This window comes from Fukomys damarensis, unplaced genomic scaffold (assembly GCF_012274545.1).
Source record: "Fukomys damarensis isolate Sample0158 unplaced genomic scaffold, DMR_v1.0_HiC HiC_scaffold_15, whole genome shotgun sequence".
NCBI lineage: Eukaryota > Metazoa > Chordata > Mammalia > Rodentia > Bathyergidae > Fukomys > Fukomys damarensis.
The window spans coordinates 3,182,420-3,191,682 of NW_022900927.1; the positions used below are offsets into that span (position 1 = coordinate 3,182,420).

The window sequence follows — 9,263 nt, forward strand, 5'->3', positions numbered from 1 at the left end:
CTTTCCAGCCCCCGCAGGGGCCAGAGGTCAGCCGGTACGCGCGTGCGCGGCGGTCTGCGGAGCCGGCTGTCGGTTGTCCCGGCCGTGCGGCAGTGAGCAGGTGTCTTCCGTCCAGGGGTGCTGCGCGCTTCTGTGGGCTGTCGGATAACTGGCCTCAGATCGCGTTTTTCGTGGGCACGCGTGAGCTGCAGGGCACGGGGTAAGGACGGAGAAGAATCTGCGTCCCCCCGAGGGTCTCGGCCCCCAAGCACAGAGCAGCCCGGAAGCCGACGGGGACCCTGCACCCTTCAGCAGCGAGTGTGCCTAGGCGTCTGTGTGCCTCACCTCGCTCCTGTGTAGCAGTCGGGGCTGCTAAGAAAAAAATCTCTGTAAGGTCTTACAAGAGAAAGGCTAGAGATATATCCGTTTCTGAAAGAAAAGTCGTTTTCTGTCCTGAACGGGTTAAACACAGGCACACTGCAAAAATTTCACCCTCAACACTTATCCAACTATTTCACCCAGTAGAATTGTTTTAGATCCTGTCCCCACGGTGCTGATAAAAGCAAATTAGACTAAAAAATAATGATAATGGGAATAATTTAGACTAGCAAGAAAAGAACAGAGGAAAATAAGACTCCAAGCAAAAGCTCTTTTAAAATCTGGCCAATCACACAAAACTTGTCTTGGTTTTAGAGTTTATTGAGACAGTGATTTACCATTAATTATCTGTTCTTTTCAGTTCCTGGGGGACATTATGTACCTTAATGTTTGGTTGTAACTTTGAATCTGAAGCCCAGAAAATATTAGAAGTCGCATATGTCTTTGTTCATAATCAGAAAAAGAACGAGGCCCTGACCCTGGAAGGGTCACCCTGGACCACACACCAGGGAAAAACAGGAAGGGCACATGCTTTGGGTCAGTGCCTTGGCATAAGTAACTGTGGCCATGCGTGCCGTATAGTCTGAGCTGATAATGAGCCTTACAGTGGTATTTTCAGACCAGGCAAGAATATAACCTTGGAGCATACAGATCTGGCATTAGAGCCTAAATATTCCACTAAAATGGAATGAGCCTGAATAAATCCTTACAGATATATTTCCCAACATGGATTGTGAAAATGAATTGAGAAAGAATGCAAAAGCAAAAATAACTAAATTTCAATTCAGTAAGGTAGTCTGTACAAGCATAGTATAACATTTGAGGGAGACTGTATTGTGATACCATTGCACCAACGTCTCCTGAAAGATGGTAATGGTGATTCAAAAAAAAAAAAAACTGTCCTGCACTGAGAGTGTAGCTCCCACATAGAGTGCTTGTCTAACGTGTGAGGACCCTGTATCATCTAGAAGTAAAAATACTTCCTTGCCAGAGGAAATCTTAAAGTCAGTGAATCTGGCTTGCTCTGAAAGGCATGCTGCCAAAACTTTTGTTTCTTTTGGTACTGGGTATTGAACTCGGGTCCTCGCACTTGGGCGGCAGGTGGCAGAATCACTGAGCTAAATCCCCAGTCCTTGCCAAAACATATTTCTCAATAATTTGGTTTATTTTCCCCTTCCTCATTCCTTGCTTTCTGTAACACCTTGATTTTTCTGGCTACTTGGGAAGCAGTATTTGAAGAATGCCATCTTCATGCTTCAAATCAATGATGGAACAGTACATTCAATTCATTTAACACACATTTCCCAGACACCTGCTATGTGTTGGGGTAGGGATATAATATGAGACAAGACAACCCCTGCCCTCTTGCAGCTGAGTGGAATTCCATAAAAGTTGCAGGTACAGCCGGATGTGGTGGCACACTCCTCTACTCCCAGCACCTGGGAAGCTGGGACGGGAGGATCGCTGTGATTTTAAGGCCAGAATGGGCTATGTAGAGAGTTAAAGGCTAGCCTGAACTACATAGCGAGACCCTGTCTCAAAACTACAAAACAAAACAAAAACCCTGCAGGTATAAACAGCAAAACAAAATCAATAAAATAAAAGGACAAAAATACTGAAGACTTACAATGGATGGTTTGATTTCAGCAAAAACAGCCAGCCTTTCCATCTCTTGAAAATGTGAAGATCTTCGATATGCATTGTCTGGCAGAAGCTACAATCCCTGCAGGGATGCTTGTGCTATAGTCACTTACAATTCATGCAGCTTCACGTTGTTGAAACTGGAAAGATTAATTCACCAGAGGATGTGAAACCCAGTAGAGGAAATTACCTTAGACATTTTACTATGAATGATAGAAGTCTGTACCTCACTGGCGTTGGAGAGTGATGGCTTCCCACACCCCAAAGAAAGAAACAACCAAGAAAAATAACAAGAAACCAAAGGAAGGTAGTCCCTGCCCCGAGTTAACAGAGGAGTCTAAAACTATTGTACTTTAACACACCTTCAGTTTTGTTTTGTTTTGTTTTATTTTTTGAGACCATCTCACTGTGTAGTCCAGGCTGGTCTTGAACTCATTATGTAGCCCATGCTGGCCTAGAACTCACGGCAATCCTCATGCCTCATGCCTCCAAGTACTGGGACTACAGGCATTTGCCACCACACTCATCTTACATTTTGAGTATTTAAGAGAAATTTTTCATGAAACAGCTGAACAATGCAGACTATAGGTAGGAAAAACAAAAGTTGCCATAATTACTATATGGCATATTTTTCAGAGTAAATTCCTGTCTTTCTTTGTCGTGGTCCTAGAAATTAAACCCAGGGCCTCATTGGCAAGCATTTCGCTCCCAGCCCCTTTTACAGCATTTCTGAGAGAATTCCCAATTTTTGAGATTAATATTTTTGTGGGCTTACTGTCTTCATAAATTTATAATTCTGCGTCCCTACTTGTTTTGTTTGTACAGTTTCATCAGGTATTGAAACAAATGTATTAACTGATAGTGTTTCACTATCAAGTCCCTCTGAAGTTAGCATTCTTGAGGAGAGGAAGGACTGGTGTGGCACATTTAGGAAGGGGCCTCTTCTGTGGTACTTCCTTCTCCCCTCCTCAGTGTCCCTTCACCACTGGCTAATCTGAAGTACCTGCCTTGGATTCTGTTTGTAATTAGTACCAGCAGAAGTTCAGAGAGCAAACTCTACCTCCCCGAAATGATTGCGTTATTTGATCTCCATGTACCTACATCTGTTTTACAGTCATCATAGTGTGGATATTTTTCAGACTGTTGGAAACTGGCCTCTTTAAAACCATGAAGTGTTCATTAAAGCTTTAAAGCAGATGTCTGTGCCAGAATAAATTCAGTAAACTACTTTAAAAAATGAGAATATTGCCCTTACTCTCAGCAAGAATCCTGAGAGAAGGCACATTCTTCCTATAAGTTGACAACAAATTAATTCCTGAGCCATAGTGAAGAGAAATAAACAAGTTGATTTTTATAAGAAATAGGAAAAAAATGCAGACTTTAAAAAACCTTCATAGGTTGGGCGTGGTGGTGCACGCCTGTAATCCCAGCACTCGGGAGGCTGAGGCAGTAGGATCTTCGAGACCAACCTAGGCTACATAGTGAGATCCACGTCAGTCTCAACTACATAGTGAGACCCTGTCTCAAAAACCAAAAAAAAAAAAAACCTTCATAATTTTTTTTCAAAATACCTAGCCACCAGGAAGTACAACATAGTGGGAGAAGAGACTAAGTGGAGCTTCACTTCTCCATTAATGAAAATTATTTTTGTCTAGGAGAGAGACTCAACTTCAGAGGGCGGTAGGTGAGAGCCTAATACAAGTTGGCTTCTTAGAACTTTAGTTTTACTACCTGTAAAATAAGATAATTCCTGGCAGCATTTTGATGGTCTCACGAGTTAACAGATGTAAGGTACCTACCTACACATTGCCTGGCATATACTGCTCAGTAATTGGCAGTCATTTTTATAAAGGCAATTTCCACTGTTACGCCACTACCTACTCTAGAAAACTAATAACCTACATCTCAAAAGAGTGCACATCAAGAAGATGGCCCTGGGCTGGGGATTTAGCTCAGTGGTTCCACCTCCTGCCTCTCAAGAGCAAGGACCCAAGATTGAACCCCGATACCAAAAAGGAAATGTCTCCCTTCATGTACTTTGCAGTGCTGGGGCTGCATTGTCATGGGTGTTACTGTGTATACAGTAGCGTAAATTCTAGGGCTCCCTTGCATCATCTCTCCAAGACAGGGAATTGCTTCTGCTGGCCCTGCCTAGCACTATCACCCTTAATGTTACCGATTCTAAAAACATCTTTTAGAGCGAGAGCAACACTGATTCTTCTTCAAAGCAGTCCATGCTCTGTGTGCATGTATCCATCTGTCCGCTTAAAGCAAAGTTTGAAGGTGAGCGTGGGGAGCAGGAAGTGAGAGTGAGTACAGAGAATGCCCGGTCTGTGTCGTGGCATCTGTAAAAGGGACAGCGGAAAGAGCTGGATACGAACCAGGATGGCAAGTCTACCTCTGGGTCTTCCAAAACTAGTTTGTGAACTCAAACAACTGAACTTTCCAGGGAACAGTCCCGTGGTGAACCAAGCTGTTAGCAGTTCTGTCCACTCCTCTCTATCTACACGAACCCTGAAGCCAGGCCACCGTCTCCTAGGAAGGATTTGGCCACAGCCACCTTGGATTTCTTGCTTCCCTGCTGGTCCACCTGTAATTTCTCCTAGACGCTGAAACAGAGTAATATTTAACAATATTAACTCTTATAGAAACCCCTGCTCAAAACTCCTGATGGTTTTCTACCCTATTTAGGGGAAAACAAAATTCGTACCACTTAAGATGGTAAGGACGAGGGGTATACCTCAGAAAATATTCTTAGCTTGTGGGAAGCCTCAGGTTCAATCCACAGTGCCAAAAGAAAAACCTTTTTTAAAGGTGTCACTCATGAGGTAAATTGTCCCCAACCTCTCTGACAGCCCTAGGATGAACCTCTTGACCCCATCTCTGATATTCACCCCTGTGGATCCCCACTCCCCATGAGTGGGCAGGCCCTGAGTCTGTTTTTAACCTAGAACTTAGCAGAGGTGATGGGACACCACTTCTGTGGTAACGTTTCATGGTCACAACCTGTCGTGCTGGAAATCGCCCTCCTTCCTTGGCTCTGAGGAAGCCAGCAGCTATGGTGGGAATGGAGGCAAACTCCAGCTGATGCCAGCAAGAAGTTGAGCCCTCAGTCCAGCGGCCTGTAAGGAAACGAATTCTGCCAACAGCTCCTCAAGCTTGGAAACAGAGCCTCGGTTGAAAATCCTGCCCTGGTCAACACACCTTGATTGCAGCCTAGGAGGACCGTGCTAAACTGTGCCTGGACTCCTGGTCCATAGAAACCGTGAGATAATCCATTGTTCTCAGCTGCTGGATTTGTGGGAATAATGTTACATAGCAGTAGACAACTAACACAGTTGTTCCTCACCTCTCATCTCCATCTGCCCTCCCTGCCTTCTTGCTGGCCTCCCTGTTTCTCTTGGACGTCCTCCCAGGTAGTAAACGTGCTTTTACTACCTAGAAAACTGGTCAGTTTCTGTATATAATAATGTGAGCTCTGTGAGAGCGAGGACCTTGTCTATCTTGTTTCCCATTATAAGCCTAAGACATAAAACAGTGCCTGGTACCATAACATGCAGTAAATACTCATTACCACTGAATGAGCATTGGGTGGTCTCAAACTCCTTTCCATACTACAATAGTCTCGGATCTGTGGGATGCTCGTGCAGTGTCCAGTGAAACAGGAAGCCTGGTGTGGCAAGTGGGAGTGACTGGGGAGTCGGGCCCTGGGCAGGGAGAGGAGGGGTGCACGGAGCTCTGTGCAGCAGAGGGAAACAGTAGCTCAGACGTGCGCATTGCAACATGGCTGCCTCAGCAGGATTCTCAAGGCTAAGACGTACAGCATGACATAGGTTAGAAAAACTTGCACACAGAGGTACCTGTTTCCTAAGAACCTGACAAGCAAAACCACATTAACGAGATGAGAATGCTTGCTTGTAGGAGGTGAAGGGGGCGAGTAGGAAATGGGGTTAATAAGGAATAAATAAAACAGGAGAAGGACACTGCACAGACGAATGAGGAGAACGTGCTAGGAATTGAGCTGTGTGATTAACTCAGTCTTCTTCCTCTAAGAACCAGAATTAAGGAAAAAGATAATTTCATGATTCACAGGTCAGAGGAGGTAGGAGGGCACTAACAATCAGAAGCGCTCAAGTGTTCACTGAAAGGTGGCCTCCCCCAGGAGCCTCTCCATCACGCCTCACTCCTGTCTTGCCCCAATTCTTGGAAGCGGGCACCTGGATGCATCCAGATTTTCACTCTACTTGCTCTCCATCTGTCTTAGGTTTCTATCCTTGTTAGAATTAGGTTCAATTTTCTTTTCTGTTTCTGTCTTTATTAGTACATGTTCGCCGTACACAATGATCACATTCACCGAGGGAAGTTGGTGTGCATAACACATCTCAATTCTTTTTATGTCTCCTTCTGCTCCCCACTTCCCCTCCTCATCTCTTTTTCCCCATTCTTTTTGCAAAAGATCTGTCCCCGTTTCCTCTCGTCTTTTATTTTACTCTTAACTTTAACCTTAAATTTAACTTTGGGTTTCGCATGTAAGAGAAACCATGCGCATATTTAAGCTCATGTGTCTGATTTATCTCACTTAACATTATGGTCTCAAGGTGTAACCGTTTTCCTTACAATGAGTCCAATCTGGCCTCCTTTATAGCAGAGTAGTACTCTGTTATGTATAAATAAAATATTTTTATCTATTCATCTGTTAATGGGCACCTACACTGGTTTCATACTTTAGCTACTGCGAATTGTGCCACCAAACATGTATATAGGTATACCTATAGTATGCTGGCTTTAATCGCTTCAGATTTACAGCCACGAGTGGTATAGCTGGATCAAACTGTAGCTCTGCTTCTGGTTTTTTCTAAGAAACTACATACTGATTTCCACAGGGGCTCTCCTAATTTACATTCCTACCGTCAGTATAGAAGGATTCCTCTCCCCACATCTCGTCGACATTTATTGTATTTTATATTCTTGAAGACATCCGGTCTCACCGGGGTGAGATGAAATCTCACTGTAGTTTTGATTTGTCTGTTCCCTATCTGGCACTGTTAATGTAGAAGAAGGCAGCTGAGGCAGGAGGATCACAAGTTTGAGGCCAGCAGAGGCTACATAGTGAGACCCTGCAAAGAGAGGAAGAAAGAAAGACAAAGACAAAAACTAAAAGAGAGTGGTTATATCGAGAACAATAAGACCAGTGACATTTAGCCAGCACTTTCAAACGGGGCTTAATGATTTGAAGCCACACACTGTTCTTGGTCAAAATTTCCCATGTTAGTTACATGAGGCATGATCAAAATATATGGTGAATGTAATTTGTTTTTTTTTAATTACAGTAAAACACATTGCCATTAATCCTCCTCAGTATACTTTCCTCTTAAAATACACTTATCCCATCAGGCTTGCTACTTTCTGAAGCTGTTCTGGAGTCCTCCCTCATGTTTTTAGTTGCACAGTGATGACTGCCTTGATATTCTGGATTGATTGAAACCATTCACCTTTCGAGGTCATTTTGACTAAACCAGAAGTGGCACGGTGCCAGATCTGATAAACAAGGTGGATAAGAACATCCTGTCACATTTTTATGAGGCCATCTTTCTGCTGGATGGCACTTGGCCCATACTTTAGATCATACCTGGTGAGGACACTCATGAAAGAGGACTTCCAGAACTGCATCAGAAAGTACAAGTTCAGTTCAGTTCAGTCACATTTTTTTTCAAATAGTTCTGATCCACAGGTGGTGGAATCCATGGATGTGGACACTATGACTGTATTTGCTTGAAGAGAAAAATCCTAGCCAGGTGTGGTGGTGCTGTATGCCTAAAATTTCAGCACTCTGGAAGGCTGAGGCAGGAGGATTGCAAGTTCAAGCCCACCCTGGACAATTCAGTGACTCAAAACTGGAAAAACAGGGCTAGGAATATAGCTCATGCGAAGGTGCTGGATTAGATCCCCACTACTGTGGGGTGGGGGGTGGGATTTTCTGACACCAAGAAAACAGAGCTGAGCAAGTAGCAATCAGGATGCTTTGGCTCATGGTAACTGGCATATTCGTAGTTGTAACTTGCATTCCAGTTGCTCAGACAGATATTTCTGAGCAGGCCGATCGTACTGTGAATGGAAGATCTCTTTCTCCAAGCACTAAATGGGAGCCAGTCCCAGGGAAGCATCACCAAATCGGTAGAGGAGCTTTCTCCAGACTTTGCTACCTCCCCAGCCCTTCAGTAAGGCCTTTGGGCTCTGCCCAGTTTCTGGTAAGTCACGGATGATCTTCTGGCTGCCTTTTCTTTTCCCCCAAAGATCAGCAAGTTTTCCTTCATTTTGGGGTACCAACTGAAAGGAGTTTGGGCTTATCTACCCTCTGAACATAGGAAGCCATGGAAACTGCATGGGGATTCGTGAAGGTGCTCGAACAGTCACAGCTTCTCCCTGCCCCTTCCTCGCTTTTGCTGGAAGAAAGCAGGCTGTACCAACTGACTTTCAGTTATTCCTTGCAGAGGTTAGTGAATATTTCGCTCCAAAGAGAAGTCCACAGCAATGTTCAGGTGTGGTGGCACATGCCTGTAATTCCAGCACTGTGGGAGGCTGAGGCAGGAGGATTCTAAGTTCCAGACCAGCCTAGTAACCTGGTATCTTCAAATGCTTGACCCAGCTTTTCATGTTTCAGTAATAAATCCAGAGCTCAGGAAGACACGAATGCCCTGTCCACCAGAACCATATCACCCTTGAGTGTACCATGTAGAAAATAACCTTGCCCTCTGCACCATGCACACCACCTCAAGGTTCAGTTCTCTGGACTCTCTTGCCCTGCACAGAGCACTGGGCTCCTGCATTCAGAAAGACCTAGTGTATGATCCCCTCTCTTTTGTGATGTTAGAGCTATTGATGTCCAGAGACACCAGCTTTTATTATCTTGCTTCCTTTAGCCATTTTGATGATCTGAAGCTAATTTTCTAATATACCCCAAAGGAATAGTTCATTACAGTATCCCTGGCTTCTTCAACACTCATAAAATTTGTCTATAGCCTTTATACTTGAGCATCGACTTGGCGGAATAGAAGTCTTTGGCTTATAGTTTCTTTGCTATAAGTGGCAAAATAGCAAATGAAAAAATAACATCAGTAACTATATGTGTATCGTGTACTAAATCACTTAATACTGATGTCAGCACTGTTAGGCGCTATTGTTATTTTATAGATAAGAAAATAAAGACAAGTTAAATAATAATTACGTGAAATCTTTTTTTTTTTTTTTTTTTTTTTTTTTTTTTT

The 9,263-nt window shown here is 43.7% G+C and overlaps 1 long non-coding RNA gene and 1 pseudogene across 1 annotated transcript; both read right to left on the reverse strand.

Annotated features, from left to right (window-relative positions):
- Window positions 1-58: 58 nt before the first annotated feature.
- LOC104865457 lies at window positions 59-6,960 on the reverse strand. The gene is made up of 3 exons (XR_781158.1): window positions 6,907-6,960; window positions 1,985-2,138; window positions 59-351 (listed from the first exon to the last, which is right to left on the reverse strand). It is a non-coding gene; the product is annotated as an uncharacterized LOC104865457 (long non-coding RNA).
- Window positions 6,961-7,937: 977 nt separating this feature from the next.
- Window positions 7,938-8,558, reverse strand: LOC104865479 (annotated as a pseudogene).
- Between the last annotated feature and the right edge of the window lie 705 nt (window positions 8,559-9,263).